We start from the raw sequence: 19,766 nt of genomic DNA, 5'->3' as shown, positions 1-19,766 counted from the left end.
ATAATTTTCTTAAAGTATTACTTTATATCATCATCCACTTGTTCTCAAGTCTGTACTGCATCACACCAGTTCCTCATCTCAATTACTGAACACCAGCAGTTGCACACTGTCGGTAGGTTCTCAGGGCAGAGACTGACCCATTTCTGTAAAGTTCCTAACATGAGGCACTTTTGTAAAGTAGAAATTACTGTTGCATTTTACATAATGACAATAGAAATGACTTTTTAAATTACTCTTTATAGAAGCTGTGGTGCATATGGCATTTAAGAAAGAGTTAATGATCTCAAAAATGACTAGACCAAGACATCTACCCTCAGAATTGTTGGTTTTGTGGTGAAACTGTCTCACTAGCAATATTGCTTCTTGCCATATACTACTACATTCTTATGCTTTTTTTCCCCCTACAGATGAATAGCTCATCTAATTAAACCCCACTCTCACTTTCACTTTCCAGGTTTATCTTAGCTCTCATTAGTCTGATCTCATTAACACAGAAGCAAATGTAAACTGTCTTAAGGCAGCATAAGTAAGAGTTAGTCTAACTTAGATTAATTTCATGCTACCTTTAATTTGGCATTCAATATATTATATGATAATTTGGAGTTTCCACTGGGCTCATTGCTATTGCATCAATGATCTGTTTCCAAACCATGTTAATTTTTTTCCTCATTTTCATTCCATGCAGAGCAAATGAGGAATATTTGCACATCTGTCTTAGAGACTATTATTACAGATTGGATTTAAAACTTACACACAGATTAGAGAATGGTGTGATGTGCTGTGTTCAGAAGCCACAATAAGACAGAAACAGAATACTTACTGCACCTCTGTTGGTTTTCAGGGTTGTTGTTGGGGAAGTAAATTCATTATGGCCTAATATAATTTTAGTTTTCTTATGGGAAGTCTTGCCAGAAAACATGTGGGTTTTTTTTTCTTTCTTTTCTCTCACAGCTGTTGCTCAGTGCTTTTTATCCTTTCTTAAACATGTTACCACAGATGTGACACCAGCATCACTGATGGGGTCAGCTTTGAGCAGTGGTGGGTCTGACTTGGAGCTGGCTGGAATTCACTCTGTCCAACACAGAGGTACCTCCCAATGCCCTCTTGCAAAAGCCACCCCTGTGGATCTCACTAGCTACCAAAACCTTGCCATGCAAAACCAAGACATGGTCACAGTTACCTGTTTGATTTACCATTGCAACACATTGAAGAGAGAAAGATTTTCAAGTACAATATATTTCTTTACTAGCAAGAATCTGTACTTCTTCCTGTCAGCCACAGAAGCAGCCCTGCTCTAAAGAGTAAAGGTCAAATTTCTACCTCAATTAGAGCTGTGAGTGTTCCCCGTGAATGCTATTCTTGGCTTTCTATTTCTGTATGAACTTGAACAAGTCACTGTCTTCTCTCTGTTTACTACCTGACAGAATTTTTTCTGAGATTAAAATCATGCTAAAATCTTTACAAGGAAGGTCACTTCATAGGAATTGCAATAATTCTTTTCCACCACGAATTTATTTAACTTTGCATTTTGGAAAGAATTTCAATTGACCAGTTTCAGATATTACAATGCATGGAGATACTACTCTATGTGATTAAGAGAAAACTATTCTAGTGTATTTTACTAGTGGAGCAAAATTGGATGAAATATTCATATATGCACATATATGCTTTCTGGCCAAAAAGAGATATTTAAATACAGGAGGTATTTAAATACAGGAGGTACAGGAACACCTCAGGACTAACTAAACCATGGCTTCAAGTGCCATGTCCAATCCCCTCTTGAACACCTCCAGGGAGAGTGACTCCACCACCTCCCTGGGCAGCACATTCCAATGGCCAATCACTCTCTCAGTGAAGAACTTTCTCCACACCTCAAGCCTAAACCTGCCCTGGTGCAGCTTGAGACTGTGTCCTCTTGTTCTGTCACAGGTTGCCTGGGAGAAGAGACCAACCCCCACCTGTCTACAACCTCCCTTCAGATAGTTGTAGAGAGCAAGAAGCTCTCCCCTGAGTCTCCTCTTCTCCAGGCTAAGCAACCCCAGCTCCCTCAGCCTCTCCTCACAGGGCTTGTGCTCCAAACCCCTCCTCAGCTTTGTTGCCTTTCTCTGGACATGTTCTAGCAACTCAGCATCTTTCCTAAACTGAGGGGCCCAGACTTTAAATTAAATCCAAGAATCTGCACTAATCATGTCCATCCAAGTACTTAAACTTTATATAAGAAAGCAAACAAAACAAAATATCATTGTGAAACTCTGAATAGAAAGTGGGAATACTGAATACATTCTATTAAATCAGAGTAAAATGCAGGTGTGTTACTTGGATGATTACAACTTTGTTAGACCAGCATTAATCCTGAGGTCAATAACTGATCTGGCCTTGAGTAGTATATAATTAAAGACAAATACAATAATTAATGGTAGTCAACACACCTGAAGTGGATTATGTCAAGATAGAGTTATCTACTGCTTTATTCTACTTGTTTTTGAAACAGATTAAAGATTGCTTGGAAAAGGTAATAATGTTAATAAGCTATAGTGGGAACTCCGTGGTGGGACATCTGCTGTGGGACAACAAAACATTGTGGTTGGATGGTGTACATGCATAGTTATCATATATCAACATTAATTTTTTAAGAAGAAATTATTAAGCAAGAATGTCTCCAATAGAGTCTTTCAGATCTTGATTACGTTTGCCTGAGAAAGCGGTTGTGAATGGTGCCGCATCCAGTGACTAGCGGGGTCCCCCAGGGATCAGTAGTGGGCCTCCTTCCGTTCAACATCTCTATCGATGACCTGGATGAGGTGATTGAACCAATTTGTGGATGACACCATGTTAGGAGGGAGTGTGGAGCTCCTAGAGGGTAGGAGGATGCTTCAGAGTGACCTGGACAGGCTGGGTTGATGGGCTGAGGCCAATGGTATGAGATTCAACAAGGCCAAGTGCAGGTCCTGCAGTTTGGCCACAATAACCTCATATAGGCTACAGACTGGGGGATGAGTGCCTGGAGAGCAGCCTGTCAGAGAGGGACCTGAGAGTGCTGGTTGACATCAGATGAACACGAGCCAGTAGTGTGCCCAGGTGTCTTGGAAGGCCAATGACATCTTGGCTTGTATCAGGAACAGTGTGGCCAGGTGGGAGTTGCTCTCTTCTCCCAGGCAACCAGCACCAGAGCAAGAGGACACCGTCTCAAGCTGTGCCAGGGGAAGTTTAGGCTCAAGGGGGGGAGAAAGTTCTTCCCAGAAAGGGTTCTTAGCCATTGGAATGTGCTGCCCAGGGAGGTAGTAGAGTCACCATCCCTGGAGATGTTCAAGAGGGGATTGGATGTGGCATTTGGTGCCGTGGTTTAGTAGTCATGAGGTGTTGGGTGACAGGTTGGACTTGATGATCTTTGAGGTTTTTTCCAACCTTATTGATTCTATGTAATTCTGCCCTGAGGTCTTACCTTGAGTACTGTGGCCAGTTCTGGGCCTTTCTCTTCAGGAAAGATAGTGAGATGCTGGAGCAGGTCCAGAGAAGAGCAATGAGACTGATGAGGGGGCTTGAGGGAAAGTCATATGAGGAAAGGCTGAGGGGGCTGGGGGTGTTCAGCCTGGAGAAGAGGAGGATAAGAGGGGACCTTACCACTCTCTACAACTACCTAAAAGGAAGTTGTAGTAAGATGGGTGTTGAGCTCTTCTCCCAGGCAACTAGTGAGAGGACAAGAAGGCACAGCATGAAGCTGCACCAGGGGAGGTTTAGGTTAGATACTAGGAAGCACTTCTGCACAGAAAAGGTAATTGGGTACTGGAATGGACAGCCCAGGGAGGCAGTGAATTCACCATCATTGGAGGTCTTTATGGTTGGATGTAGCACTTGGTGGCATGGTTTTGGTGATGCCACAGTGTTAGGACATAGTCTGGACTGTATGATCTGAGAGGTCTTCTCCAGTCTTAATAATTCTGTGATTCTGAGATTATCACACATGGTTTCTTTCTTAAAAATGTAAAGGAGAAGGGTAAATTTTGCCGAGACATACCCTCAGCTACACAATGGGTAGGACGAAAGCACATCCCTAACTCTTATCTTTTATTCATATCCTGGTCAGTAGAGTGGTGCCATGAAAGAAAGGAGGCATAAATTCATTTTAATCAGGGTCTCCTCTTGTGGAATACCCTGTGTGGTAATCTGATTAGGACAGAAATAAAGGAGTCACATTATTAAAAACCTGATCCTGTTTGAGTAGAGCATTAAACAGACAACGTTCTGACTTCTGACGATGTCATGAACTGCAAGGCTGACATGGCCAGCAAACTCACACATTTACTCTGTAATTTTGCAAGTACTTTCATGACCATGTGTTAAGTAGATAAGAAAGAAAATAATCAGAAGGTATCACTGAATATGTTGAAGTCATATGGCTGTGAAGAGCTATCAGTCAAAACCTACCAGACTTCCCTTTTCAGGGTATGAATTTTGGTTATACTTTCTTAATCTGTCAAGCAATTCATTGTAACAGGTAAAAATGTGATACCTCTGCTTGCTCATTTTGAGTCACTTTATTTTGACAAGACAATCAAAGACAAATTCAAAGACAAAATGAGAAGCAAGAGGAAATATAAAGAACATAAAAGCACATGCATTTTTTTTTTGTTTATATCCTTAGCTTATCAGGGTATGAATAAAGACTGATGACAGATTTTGCTTTTGGACTTTGGTTCCTTCATTTTCCTGTCTGAGAGGCTCTGCTTGGGCTTGTTTCATCCTATAATGAGAGAAAGGATTTAATCTTGTGCTGCTAGTTAAATAGAATAGAACAGACCAGGTTGGAAGAGACATCCTATTGCTTTTTTGTTTGTGTGTTTTGTTTGTTTTTGTTGTAGTTATTGTTGTTTGTTTGTTTTTTTAGTGAGGAGGAAGGCAAGGAGCAGGGAAAAATTCAGAGTAGAGCAAGGGCAGAGTGGATCTCACAGGACTCTCAATAGAGCTTTGATTAATGCAGAACTAACACATGTTGCTCATTTTCAGTCCTACTAGAGGACCAAACTGGTGGTCATATTGGTATATAGACAACAGACAAAGTCAGAATCTGAAGCAAAAGCAGCAACTTGACCTTTCACTCTTGGAAGCATTTGGCGCAGATTGAGACTGTCACCAGAACAAGAGGACACAGACTCAAGCTGCACCAGGGAAGGGTTAGGCTGGATGTTAGGAAGAAGTTCTTCATGGAAAGAGTGATTGGCCATTGGAATGTGCTGCCCAGGGAGGTGGTGGAGTCACCATTACTGGAGGTGTTTAGGAGGAGACTGGATGGGGTGCTTGGTGCCATGGTTTAGTTGATTAGATGGTGTTGGGTGATAGGTTGGACTCAAAGATCTCAAAGGTCTCTTCCAACCTGGTTAATTTTATTCTGTTCTATTTATTTTTCCAAAATTTTCTTCATATGTTACCCACATCTTACTGTCCTTTTAAGCACCTGCTTAAGAGCTGATTGATGAAGGGGATTTGCACCCGCCACCCTGCCTAAACAGCTCCTTCTCCACCACCACCATTTTTGCACCCATCTCATAGCATGGGGCAAGACCCTCAACCAGCCAAGATACCATGCAGAGGAGTTCAGCCCCAGTAATGAGGCCCAGCCAGCACTCAGGGATGATATTAGAGGCACCATCAGTTTTCTTCCTACTAACTGGGGGACCACCAGGACCCCAGCCATTGTTATCACCACCACCTGCCAGTGTCCACCATGGGGACTCACCAGTGATGAGAGAAGGATCCTTCAGCCCAGATGGGCTCAACTGGGGGCTTCTGCCTTTCCTCAAATACTTCCTGGATAATTTTCACAGTTCACCCAGATAAAGTGTCCTTTTACTATAGTCTTAGAGAAAGATTGATTATACTCATGAACCCCATCAGGATGAAAAGATTTAATCTAATTTATAATTTCCTTTAATCCTAGAAGTCTCCCTTTCCAACCTGCCCCTCTTCCTGAAGGCTTCCTGCTCAGAGCTGACTGATAAGTGAATGTACTGTCCACATATGCTTTACTGCTTTTCTTTTCCTCCTTTCCTTCCTTATTTCTGAAAGGAAGCACTGAGGGGGAAGAAATGGTCTGTAAATGAGGCACAACAGCAGAGATTTATTGAATGATGAGAGCAGACTCAAGGAGAGTACAGCTAAAACCAGGGTAATTAGCATAATATCATCTGAGTAAACAGCTCCTGCTCCACCATCACCATTCTTGCACCCATCCCAGAGCTGTGACAAGACCCTCAACAGACAAGATAAGACAAGACAAGCTCATCCCCAGTAAGAAAGCTCAGCCAGCACCCATGGATGATACTGGAGAAGTCATCAATCATTGCCCTAGCTAGCCGGGGGGCCACCAGGCCCCCCGGCCTTTGTTGTCACCACCACCATCACCCAGTGTGCACCATGGGGCACTCACCAGCAATGAGAGGAGGATCCCTCAGCCCAGATGGGCTCACCTTAGGGCTTCTACCTTTCCTGGGGGGGATTAAATAGGGGAGTGGGTGGGGAGGGCCAAGTGGCCCACCTGGGGTGGGAGGAGACTCAAACAGAGCCCAGGTGCTCTGGGATTTGTGGGGAAAAATGGTGGAAATGGGTCTGGTGGGAGGGAAAAGGGGCAGATATGGTGGGAAAGGGGAGGTGGTGGTGAAAGAAGGGTTTTTAAAATAACTTTATTTTCCATAAATCTTCTATGGTGCACAACTGCAGTTCATGGCTTGCTTTGTCTCCATGCAAAAAGAACAAACCCATCAATACTTCATAAAATAAAGCACAATGATGGCTCTTACACTGAAACCTTTCCAAAAGTATCATTTTGCTTGGTGGGAAAATCTGTGCTTTTTCAGATCAAAATAACAAGTTTTAACAACAACAACTAAAAAAGTTCTCCAAGAGTGAATTTTCTCCCTGGATACCAGCAGAAAACACCAGGATGATGAAGGGACTGGAACATATGCCCTGTGAGGAGAGGCTGAGGGCCCTGCAGCTTTTAGTCTGGAGAAGAGAAGGCTGAGAGGAGATTTAATAAATGTTTATAAATATCTGAGGTCTGGGGGTCAAGAGGGAGGGGACAGGCTCTGCTCAGTTGCACCCTGGGATAGAACAAGGGGCAATGGATATAAACTACAGCACAGGAGGTTCCACCTCAATGTGAGGAGAAACTTCTTCACTGTGAGGGTCACAGAGCACTGGAACAGGCTTCCCAAAGAGGTTGTGGAGTCACTTTCTCTGGAGACTTTCAAGATACTTCTGGATGCATTCCTGTGTGACCTGTGCTAGATTGTATGGTCCTGCTCTGGTGGGGGGGCTTGACTGGATGATCTCAGAGGTCCCTTTCAACCTCTAACATGCCAGGATCCTATGATGATCCCATGATGAAGTGATGTACTACCTTACTGTATTTTCCATTAACTATACCTGACTTTCAGCAGATCACTTTTTGTATGTTGAGTTCTGATACTAATTTTTTTAACCAGATATGAGTCCCCAAAGCATTTCCTGGTTAAAATTGGATGTCTTTTGTGCCAATTAATTTAGTCAGTTGAGTAATTTAGTCAGACTTTTGATTTTCTCCATGTCATTGCATTTATATATTGTTGCAACAGTGCAGAACATTTGATATAAGAACGTTCACAATATTCTGTTTAACTTCCTCTGCCTGTGTTTGGTATAGGTCTAATTAGCCCCAACTAATAAAAGACACCTCTGTAATCTGTGCAAGGATAACTCTCTGGCCTTGGGTGTTGTTCTGGATATCAGGGAAAAATAGACCTTCTAGACTGACGTGCTGCATGATCGAGACACTCAAACATGGCCAGAGAAGGGCAACAAGGCGGGTGAGAGGCCTTGAGCACAGCCCTGTGAGGAGAGGCTGAGGGAGATGGGATTGTTTAGCCTGGAAAAGAGGAGGCTCAGGAGTGACCTCATTGCTCTCTACAACTACCTGAAGGGTGGTTGTAACCAGGAAGGTGTTGGTCTCTTCTCCCAGGCAACCAGCACCAGAACAAGGGGACACAGTCTTAAGCTGTGCCAGGGGAAGTTTAGGCTCAAGGTGAGGAGAAAGTTCTTCACAGAGAGCATAATTCATCATTGGAATGTGCTGCCCAGGGAGGTGGTGGAGTCGCCGTCTCTGGAGGTGTTCAAGAGGAGATTGGATGTGGCACTTGGTGCCATGGTCTAGTCATGAGGTCTGTGGTGACAGGTTGGACTCAATGATCTTTGAGGTTTCTTCCAACCTTGGTGATACTGTGATACTGTGATCTACTACATAATGAAAATGCAGCAAATGAGTGTGAAAACTGACTTCAAAGAAAATGAAGAATGACAAGAGGTGTACTGTTACAGAAAATCCTCTTAGCTTTCAAAAGCCAATTTTAGTTGTCATATGAAACTGGGTGTAAACGAGGTAGCAAGCAAAAGACCTCTAATGATGGCATACAGCAAGAATAGCACATTGGGAGTGGGTTTCTGCAGGGTGTTTATGCCAAGGTTCAATATTAGGAGGGCAGTTGCACTACTGGGAGATATTATCCTTCAGATAAGATATTAAAATGATGTCCCATCTGCTTATTTCTAACATCACTGAGATGATAAAGATCTCATGATACAGGCTGGAGAGACATGATGGTGGTAGGAAGGATATGGGAATAGGGGATACATTTGCTTCCAGCTGGCAAAACCATCCTTTGTTAAATATTATCACCACAAATTAATTGGCAATGTTACAAATACTCATGGCTGTGCAGTGTGCAAGATGTTATGAAGGGCTGACTGGCAACCACTCTGGTCTGTCTAATAGCGTTTACTAAACCTGTTTAATTGTGATGTTACTTATGGGAGTGAAAAAAATTATGCACTGGCATGCCGGCAGAAGCAACCTTCTTTGAGTACACTTCTACTAGTTTTTGAAAGAAACTATGCATAAAATCAGATAGAGCAAAAAGTACTGAAGATAGGATACATGTTTAAATGTCTAGTGGTGGACTTATGGGAATAACACCAGACAGACAAGTTAGTCATCTCCTGTTTTATTTACTCCTCAGAAAACATATTAATTTAATATTTGAGCTGTCTCACAAGTATAAGCTTCAGTAACTGCAATAGAAGAATGGAATGGAATGGAATGGAATGGAATGGAATGGAATGGAATGGAATGGAATGGAATGGAATGGAATAGAATAGAATAGAATAGAATAGAATAGAATAGAATAGAATAGAATAGAATAGAATAGAATAGACGAGGTCAAATCATAGAATCAATAAGGAATCACAGAATCAATAAGGAGTATCTGGCATGTGAATATATCCAAACATCGGGACCATGAAAGGGAAGATTCATAGAATGTTGTGAGTTGGAAGAGACTCTTCAGGATTTTCAAGTCCAACTATGAACTCCAGACAGCACAATCTAAAAGTTAAACCGTGTATGTAAGAGCATTGTCCAAATGCTTCTGGAACTGCAATAGGCTTGGGGCCATGACTGCTTACCTTGTTTCAGTGGTAGACCACATCTCAGTGAAGGAACTTTTCTGAATATCCACTTTGAACTTCTGACACAGCTTTAGCTCTTCTCTTGTGTCTTGTCAGCAAACATCAGAGAGAAAAGTTGTAGACACCAATGAAATGAGCTTAGCAGCCCCAGCTGCTCCTCATAAGTCATGCCTTCTAGTCCCCTCATCACCTTTGTTGCTCTCTTTAGAACAGAGGAATATTATCAAGGCTATGCTTTGGGAATTGAGAAATTCAGATTTTAGGTGTATGCTTTCATTATGAATATTCATTTTCTCACACAATCTTTCTTAGGACTCATCTCATCCAATTCTGGATGCTTACCACGTACTATATCAGTTCCTGATACTCCTATATTGCTTTCCCTTATCAGTGGATAGGTGTAGACACTTTGAGGCACGAAGTGCCTCTGTGAACTGGATCATGACTGCTTTTTCCCACTAAAAATTACTTTTTATGTTTTTCTTCAGTGATTAGAAAGTAAATTTTTGATGACTAGAAAAGGCATGAATATCTATCCTACAGATGTGCAAATGCAGGTAAAAATAATCCTAAATTTGATCATCTGCATATTAACTTCACTCTTTTATTTTTTCTTCATAAGACAGCTAATACAACTATGAAGACTGTGAAGAATATGAGTCCAAACCAATAATGAACATATAACAGCTCAGCACTGTCAGGGAAATATGACAAGCATTGCTAATAGGACAGAGAAGGACTTTATTCTCTTGCTAACCAGAAGCTGTTTAGTGCTGCATTTTTACAATTCATTGACTTCTTAGCATCTTGGTGTTAACATCTGACAGGAACTTTTGCAGAAATAAAAGAAGTCTACTAAATTAAGGTACAGGAATCATAGAATCGTAGAATGATACCAGCTTAGAGGGGCCCTCAAGGATCATCCATCAATTACTGCGTACATCTTCTGGGAACCCTACCCAAATCACCAAAACACATTTAATTTTCAGTAATAATACTGCTAAATATCTGCCTTTTAACATCTACACAAAATAAAACAGAAGATAGAGACAGATTTCACTCAGAGCTACATACTTGAAAGATAAGATTCCGTGGCTATAAGCTACAGCAAATTTCAGATGGATAGAAGAGGAAAGTGAGTAAGGACTGGAACAGGCTGCTTAACAGAGCTATGAAACCTTCATCTTCAGGGGCTTTAAAATTTGAGTGTAAAACGCGCTGTTGGAAATGATATAACTTTAAGTTTAGTGCCACTTTGAGCAGGAGACCAGGCTAGATGGCCTCCAGAGATCCCCTCCAACCTTTATCAATTTAAAATTTTAAAATAGTACCAGTCAGGGTTGGAAGGGACCACAAGGATCATCTAGTTCCAACCCCCCCTGCCATGGGCAGGGACACCCCACACTAGATCAGCCTGGCCAGAGCCTCAGCCAAGCCTGGGCTTAAACACCTCCAGGGATGGGGCCTCAACCACCTCCCTGGACAACCCATTCCAGGGCTTCCCTACTCTCATGGTGAAGAACTTCCTCCTCACATCCAGCCTGAATCTCCCCACCTCCAGCTTCATTCCATTCCCCCTAGTCCTATCACTACCTGAGATCCTGAGCAGTCCCTCCCCAGCCTTCCTGTAGGTCCCCTTCAGATACTGGAAGGCCTCAATTAGGTCACCTCAGAGCCTTGTCCAGTCTGTGGGAACTTCCCCTGACTGCCATGACTTTTGAAATATAATAGAGAGGGGTTTAGCAACCTCATCTGTCAGTTCTCTCAGTACCCGTTGGTATATCCCGTCGGGTTCCCATGGACTTGAACACTTTCTGGTTCTTAAGGTGATCACGAACCTGATCTTCACTTACGATGGGCAGTTCTTCCTCCCCGTCCCTGGCATTGTCTTCCATGACATCAGGAGTGTGGCTAGAGGCCCTTGCAGGGAAGACTGAGATAAAGAAGTTATTGAGTACCTCAGCCTTTTCCTCATCACTTGTGACCATGTCACCATTTTCCTTTCTGAGGGGGCCCACACCGTCCCTAGTCATCTTCTTCCCATTAGTATACCTGTAGAAGTTCTTAGTGTTCCCTTTAACCTCTCTGGCTAGATTCAATTCCAATGCTGCTTTGGCTTTCCTAACCAGGTCTCTTGCTGCTTGGGCAGCTTCCTTATATTCCCCCTGTTCCACCTGTCCTTCTCTCCACTTCCTGTAGAGTTTCTTTTTAAGTAATAGTGTGTCCAGTAGCTCCTTGCTCATCCAGGCAGGCCTCCTAGCATTCTTACCTGCTTTTCTCTTTGTTGGTATACAGAGCTCCTGGACACAGAGGAGGTGGTCCCTGAATACTGACCAGCTGTCCTGGGTCCCTCTTCCCTCCAGGGTTTTGTCCCACGACACTTTGGCTAGCAGATCCCTGAAGCGATCAAAATCTGCACACCTAAAGTCTAGGGTCATAAGCTTGGAATACTTCCTCCTGATTGCCCTGAGGATATTAAATTCAACTGCTTCATGGTCACTGCAGCCAAGGCTGTCTCTGAGCCTCACATTGTTTACCAGCCCTTCCCTGTTGGTGAGAACAAGGTCCAGCATAGCACCATTTCTTTTTGGTTCCTCTACCATTTAGAGAAGGAAGTTGTCTTCTATGCAGTCCAGGAGCATCCTGGATTGCTGGTGCCTTGCTGTGTTGTCCGTCCAGCAGATGTCAGGGTGGTTGAAATCACCCATGAGGACCAGGGCTTGTGACCTGGAAGCTGCTTCTATTTGCCTGTGGAGGGCCTCATCTGCTTGGATCTGCTGGTCAGGTGGCCTGTAGGAGACCCCCACAGTAATATCTCCTTCCCCTGTCCTGCCTTTAATTTTAACCCATACACTCTCAACTAGCTCATCATCCCTCCCCAGGTGGAGCTCCACTGATTCCAGCTGGTTATTGACATAGAGGGCAACAGCTCCTCTTCTCCTTCCCTGCCTATCCTTCCTAAAGAGCTTACACTCATCTAGCCCTACATTCCACTCATGGGAATCATCCCACCAAGATTCAGTAACAGCCACCATGTCACGATACGCCCCGCCATGTCACGACAGGCCCACTGTGTCACGATAGGCGCCACCACATCATGATAGGCCCACCATGTCATGATAGGCCTACCTTGTCACGATATGTGTGACCATATCACGATAGGGCCTGCCATGCTATGATATGCCCACCCTGTCACGACAGGCCCCGCCATGTCATGATAGACCTGCCATGTCAGGATAGGCCCTACCATGTCACGATACTCCCACCATGTCATGATAGGCCCCACCATGTCACGATAGGCCCCGCCATGTCACGATAGGCCAGCCATGTCACGATAGGCCAGCCATGTCACGATAGGCCCCACTGGCGCCACCCCATCATGTTAGGTCCCACATGACATTGTGGGGCCTGCCATGACATGGTGGGGCCTATCATGACGGGGTGGGGCCTATCGTGACATTTTTGGGGCCTATAGTGACATGGTGGTGCCTATCATGACATGGTGGCGCCTATCATGACATGGTGGGGCCTATTGTGTCATGGTGGCGCCTATCGCGAGATGGTGGCGCGTGCTTCCCTCAATATTTATCAGAACAGGGTCTCCTGATTCCATCTTTAAGTCTTAGCTTCAACAACATTTCACTTAACTTCACTCCTTTTAAGCTACAATTTGGTATGCAGCACAAAATTTGAGATCATTATTAATTTTCTAAATTACTGAAACTAGACTGAATGGCATTTTGATTCTTGGGGACAAAAGGGACAGTCTCTCCTTCCCTTGACTTACTGGTAGAACATTTCCATATCTGCTAACATTTAAAAATCAAAAAGCAGAAAATTACTTCTGTGGTGCAGTGCCCTGTATTTCTCTCTTGGTTTATTTGGATCTGTGAGATAAATTCATGTTGGCCTTGAGGTACATACATAAATCAGCTCCACAGACTATGTCTAGATCTTCCCCTTATTTAGATTGAACGAAATAAAATAGATCTGCACATGTCCAGAATCCAATTAGGGGTGTCCAGCACCCCAGCCAAGATACTGGTGTTCTGAAAAGTCCAGAAATAAAGGGTAGACTGCCAAAACAGTACAGACATAGTATGCATGGTTTAGTCATGAGGTCTGTGGTGACAAGTTGGACTTGATGATCTTTGAGGCCTCTTCCAACCTTGGTGATTCTGTGATTCTGTGATTTATGCTTTCCCAGACTGATTTCTTGTCTAATGTACAAAATGAATTATGTTATTTAAGTAACAGCTAAAGCCATAAACTGTAACATTTAAGGAAGCTTTTCCAAACTCCCTACTTTCTACATTGTGTAAACACCTCCAGCATATATTAGAATGGAATGGACATATCATTCCAAAAGCACCACTGGTATAACAATCATGATATGAGTAACTACAAAAAACCAAAATAGGTCTTTAAAAGAGCATGATGCCAGCATTTAAGTGGTAGGTTCCACTCATTGGCCACAATAACCCCATGCAGTGCTGGGGGCAGAGTGGCTGGAGAGGGGCCAGGCAGAAAGGGACCTGGGGGTAGTGGTAGATACTAGGCTGAACGTGAGCCAGCAGTGTGCCCAGGTCTGGGCCAAGGAGGCCAATGGCATCCTGGCCTATATCAGGAAAAGTGTGGTGAGCAGGAGCAGGTAAGATATTCTGCCCCTGTATTCAGCACTGGTTAGGTCACACCTCAAGTGATATGTCCAGTTCTGGACCCCTCAGTTTAGGAAAGATGTTGAGTTGCCGGAAGGTGTCCAGAAAAGGGCAACAAAACTGGGGAGGCATTTGGAGCACAAGCTTTATGAGGAGAGACTGAGGGAACAGGGGTTGTTTAGGCTGGAGAAGAGGGGGGCTCAGAGGAGACCTTATTGCTCTCCACAACTACCTGAAGGGAGGTTGTTGCCATGTGAGGACTAGTCTCTTCTCCCAGGCAACCAGCACCAGAACAAGAGCACACAGACTCAAGCTGCAGCGGGGGAGGTTTAGGCTGGATTCTAGGACGAATTTCTTCACAGAAAGAGTGATTGGCCATTGGAATGTGCTGCCCAGTGAGGTGGTGGGGTCACCATCACTAGAGGTGTTTAAGAGAAGGTTGAATGGGGCGCTTGGAGCCATGGTTTAGTTGATAAGATGGTGTTGGGTGATGGGTTGGACTCAATGATCTCAGAGATCTTTTCCAACCTGGTTAATTCTCCTCTCTTCTCATTCTATTTGTTCTAAACTGGTGGCATAAAAGGAAGTAGTCAAATTAACTTCAAATAAATATAGACATTAGTTTACATCCATTTATTTTATCCACTTTAGATCAGTGCAGCTTTTGAGGGAAAAACAGAAAGGCTGAATGAACAATGCAAAGTGTTACTGATGCCCTCTTCGGTAAGAGGATAATTTGGATGAATTGCTGAACTGGTATATTAAGATGCAACCAAACTGGAAAGCAGCCAGCTGACATTCTGAGAAGTCATGTAATAGCACACGTTAGACTAAAGCAGCTACCAGATATATTATCCCAAAGCCTTTTTAAGCTTTTTTCCTTTGAGGCTTCTGAGAACATGAAGTAGAAAATCAGACTAGGCATTGTCATGAATCTACCTAGAATTTCAAAAGAAATCTTGCTGAAATCTTCCTGACTCTTTATTCTTCAGGTTTGCTGGTTTGGTTTTTCCAGTTGTTTTTGTTTGTTTGTGTTTGATTTGTCTTTTTGTTTTAATTACTTCTTCCTCCCCACCCTAGTAAACTGTTCTAATGTCACTGAAAATATCAGATGCAAACTTTCTGGCTAGCACAATAAATAATCACCAAAAGGCAGTTGTTAATTATAGTGGTAAGACTGATAACGCTTTAATGTGTGTTCAGATTTGTCCATTGGCTGTTAATAATTTGTTTTATATAGATGCAGTACTGCATAAAACATGATTCTGCTCCAGAGATACTCATAATCTGAACAGACTAACACAGCAATGCCCAGTTAGCTCCTGAGCAACAGTAGCAGTTGCCAACTTCCATCTCCTAAGTTTTATTATTGAAAATTATGTCATATGGTTTAGGACATCCCTTTGATCAGATAGTGACAGCTGCTCCAGCTATGTCCCCTCTCAGCCTCTTGTGCCTTCCCAGCCCAGTCTCTGGTGGGATGAAATAATGATTAATCTAGTAATTGGGTTGATCTGTCTCTACTTTACAGCAACAAGAAAGCTAACACTCTGATATTAGAGTTTCTATGAATTACCTTTTAAATCAAGAAGAGGATCCAGATTGCCAGTGTACAGTAGTTTCAACAGGCACTGTTCATATATTAATAAAAAAGCCTGGCATTCATTTCACCACATGTAAATCTGTATTTGGGCTGAGCACAAAGCTCTTCCTACAGCAAAGAGCAACACACATTTTATCAGGCAGCGCACCACGCACACAACAGAGCAATACAAATCATGCCATTGTGTGGGTTTTGTTTGGTTGGGATTTTAGTTTGTTGGTTTGGATTTGGGTTGTTGGTTGGGTTTGGGTTCTTTTGGTTGTTGTTGTGGGGTTCAGTTTTTTTAATGAATAGTAAAATAGGATGATTAACTCCAGTGCAGACATCTACACTGTGATCAAATTACTGATGTTCATAAGCCTGTACTGGCATTTAAGGTGCCCCACGTTACTGAAAAAATCTACATGAAGCTCCCAAATATAAACATTTTACAGGAGATTCATGTTATTCTCTAGTGGTGGATGGAGGCTGTTGTGGAAAGTACCCTAACTTTACTTAAAAGCCCTGAATGACCACAGTTAGGCAGCCAGTATGCATCCTGCAATGACTTGTAGCCAGGTGGGGATTGATCTCTTCTCCCAGGCAACCAACACCAGAACAAGAGGACACAGGTTCAAGCTGCACCAGGGAAGGATTAGGCTGGGTGTTAGGAAGAAGTTCTTCTCAGAAAGAGTGATTGGCCATTGGAATGGGCTGCCCAGGGAGGCGGTGGAACCACCATCACTGGAGGTGTTTAGGAAGAGATTAGATGGGGTGCTTCATGCCATGGTTTAGTTGATTAGATGGTGTTGGGTGATAGGTTGGACTCAATCTCAAAGGTCTTTTCCATCCTGGTTAATTCTATTCTATTCCATTCCATTCCATTCCAAGTGATTGAATGCATCAGATTCTGAGTAAATGTTTTTTCTTGCCTTTTCAGTAACTCATATGATCTGTTACTTGTTAAACCACACAGCTGAAAAGCACCAATTCAATAGTAGTAGTATGTAAATAGTGCATATTATGTAGTATAGTATAGTAAGAGGCTTGCTGGTTCACTCTGCAATAGCTTAATTTTCTCTGTGGAATAAATCGTTGAGCCTTGAAGTTTATTCACTATTTGTGGTTCCTCAAAACAGTGCAATGTTACTATTATCTCTTCATTCTGAATGCTGTATACAATTCTGTGTGACACTAACAGAAACTGTGGGATAAACATTTTGCTTTTCCGTCGGGATGTATCAGCTACTTAACAACTGAAACAATAGGAAGTAATCTACATTCCACGGTTCATGCTTATTGTTCAGCCTATTGAATAAATGAATACATCTCTTAAAAGCTGCTAAAAAATTAATCACCTTTAGGATGCACAAGACAATACTAACTTCAGTAATGCATGCATTCCTTTGGCATAGAATTACTGTATAATGTTTAAAGACAGCTGTTTCTCCAAAAGCCAGAGATGGTGTGACAGATGGACAGGCAGAGGGATGGCAAATTCCTCAGAGGGCTTTATCAACTGCTTGTCAGAAAGGTAGAAGATAGCAATTTACAGTACAGCACAGATTACACTATACAGGTAGTGTAACTGGTTTGACTTTATAAGATGATGGAGTTTTTTAATACTCTCATTAATACACATGCCTACCTCTTCTGCTGAGGGAACTCATTTCAAAAGGAGAAAGGGCATCAGCCTCCTCCTCTGCTATAAAACAAACAACCAAAAACCATTAACAGCAAAAAGAAAATGACAATACAAGAAACTGCAAACAACCAAAGGTCCATCTGATATCCTTTCAGAATAGAATAGAATAGACCAGACCAGGTTGGAAGAGACCTTCAAGATCATCGCATCCAACCCATCGTCCAACACCAGCAAATCAACTAAACCATGGTACAAAGAGCTTTATCCAGTCTCTTTTTAAACACCTCCAATGATGGTGACTCCACCACCTCCCTGGGCAGCACATTCCAATGGGCAATCACTCTCTCTGTGAAGAATTTCTTCCTAACCTCCATTCTGAACCTCCCTTGGTGCAGCTTGAGACTGTGTCCTCTTGTTCTGGTGCCAAAAGCCTGGGAGAAGAGACCAACATCCACCTGTCTACAACCTCCCTTCAGGCAGTTGTAGAGAGCAATAAAGTCTCCCCTGGGCCCCCTCTTCTCCAGGCTAAGCAACCCCAGCTCCCTCAGCCACTCCTCATAGGGCTTTGTGTTCCAAACCCCTCACCAACTTTGCTGCCCTTCTCTGGACATGTTCCAGCAAGTCAGCATCTTTCTAAACTGAGGGGCCCAGAATGGACACAGGACTCAAGATGTGGTCTAACCAGTGCTGAGTCCAGGGGCAGAATGACTTCCCTGCTCCTGCTGGCCACACTATTCCTGATCCAGGCCAGGATGCCATTGGCCATCTTGGTTGCCTGGACACACTACATGCTCATATTCAGCCTGCCATCGACCAGTACCCCCAGGTCCCTCTCTGCCTGGCCACTCTCCAGCCACTCTGACCCCAGCCTGTAGTACTGCATGGGGTTGCTGTGGCCAATGTGCAGAACCCAGCACTTGGATGTGTTAAATCTCATGCTGTTGGATTCTGCCCATCTGTCCAGCCTGTCAAGGTCCCTCTGCAAAGCCTCTCTACCCTCAGGCAGATCAACACCTGCCCCCACCTTGGTGTCCTCTGTAAATTTACTGATGATGGATTCAATCCCCTCATCCAGATCATCAATAAAGATATTACTTCCATTCCTGCCCACATGGTAAATCTTTTGCAGTTTATCACTTGCTATTAATGCCACTGAATGAAATGGGCCAGGTTAAGAATTCTGCCAATGAATGCTGGGGATTTGATATGAAATTATAATTTATGAGCAAGAAAACAGCCAAATGGGATACTCTGAAATTACAGAGTAATTAGCTATGATATAAATTTACTGCTTTGTAGCTATGTACAAAATAAGCATTCCTCTGTTCACTGTCTCTTTCCATGATTCACGAAGTCACCCTCGCTACTTCATAGAGGTAAATAAACCTGCGCCCAGGGGATATAATCTATAAAGCACACACAGGAATCCAAACAATAGAGTGCAAATGCACATAAGCATGTGGCTGAGCTAACAGAGTGTTCTAGCACTCCATGCACTCACAAATATTTAAAATTACTGCGGCTTGCCTTAAAAACACAAGATATTCCAGGCTAAATACAGAATATGCATATTGCAATGCCAATTCAGACTCAAAAGACTGACATAATTCACTCCTGCTCCAACTTTCCCTCAACGTTTACACCTGATAATACTTATCCAAGAAAGAATTTTTATTTCATTTAAAGCAGGAAGGGAGGGGAATTCAAAGATTAAAATGATCTATCATGTTGTAGCAATCATTCAGTTAAGTGATTTCTTTAAGAATGGATCCGTGTTAGTGTTTTACTCAGTGCTGCAGTCCTCTAGACTATGTCCATTCTGAGTGTATTTGTGGCAGGATTTTCACAGTATCTCTTCAAAGCATCTAAAAGTGCTAAAATAAAAGCTTAGAATTCCCTTGCATTCAGATCATTTCAGGGACTAAGGACTAAAAATTGTGACTTTTTTGCAAGAGCTATCACTACTGAAACAGAGCAATTTGACCTTCGGAGAGGTTCTTTTGCAAGGACCAAGTGTGTCTGAAGAACCCTTCTGAAGGCTAAAAATAATTTCAATTTTAAAGCAGTTCCATTTTTGTTTTATTTTTGAAGGACATGGGAAGAAACTGAAGTTTCTGCAACAGTGTCAGCTGACAGTGGTGCACTCTGTATCTTAAAGGTCCCAAATACCCTTTGAGACACATGGCAGTTGATGTAGCTTGGAGTGGAGGACACAAAGGAAAAGAAACAGTAAGAAACAGGAAAGAAGAGTAACAGATGGCACAGCAAAAGTAGAGCCAGCAGCATAAAGTGCAAGGGAAACAAACAAATCCCAAAGGCTGCGAGTAATAAATTTGCACAGTGGGGAACGCACTGTTCTGGAGAAACTTCAGTCAGAAAAACTGTG

The 19,766-nt window shown here is 42.9% G+C and overlaps 1 long non-coding RNA gene across 1 annotated transcript; it reads right to left on the bottom strand.

Annotated features, from left to right (window-relative positions):
* Positions 1-4,642: 4,642 nt before the first annotated feature.
* LOC137443582 (uncharacterized) lies at positions 4,643-6,504 on the bottom strand. Its single transcript, XR_010987959.1, has 3 exons — positions 6,425-6,504; positions 5,735-5,854; positions 4,643-4,741 (listed from the first exon to the last, which is right to left on the bottom strand). It is a non-coding gene; the product is annotated as an uncharacterized lncRNA (long non-coding RNA).
* Between the last annotated feature and the right edge of the window lie 13,262 nt (positions 6,505-19,766).

The sequence above is a fragment of the Melanerpes formicivorus genome, unplaced genomic scaffold (assembly GCF_026170545.1).
Source record: "Melanerpes formicivorus ecotype bairdi unplaced genomic scaffold, bMelFor1.0.p_v2 SCAF_1, whole genome shotgun sequence".
In the NCBI taxonomy this organism is placed as follows: domain Eukaryota; kingdom Metazoa; phylum Chordata; class Aves; order Piciformes; family Picidae; genus Melanerpes; species Melanerpes formicivorus.
The sequence above is the reverse complement of the archived record's forward strand: the minus strand, read 5'-3'. Positions and strand labels throughout refer to the sequence as shown.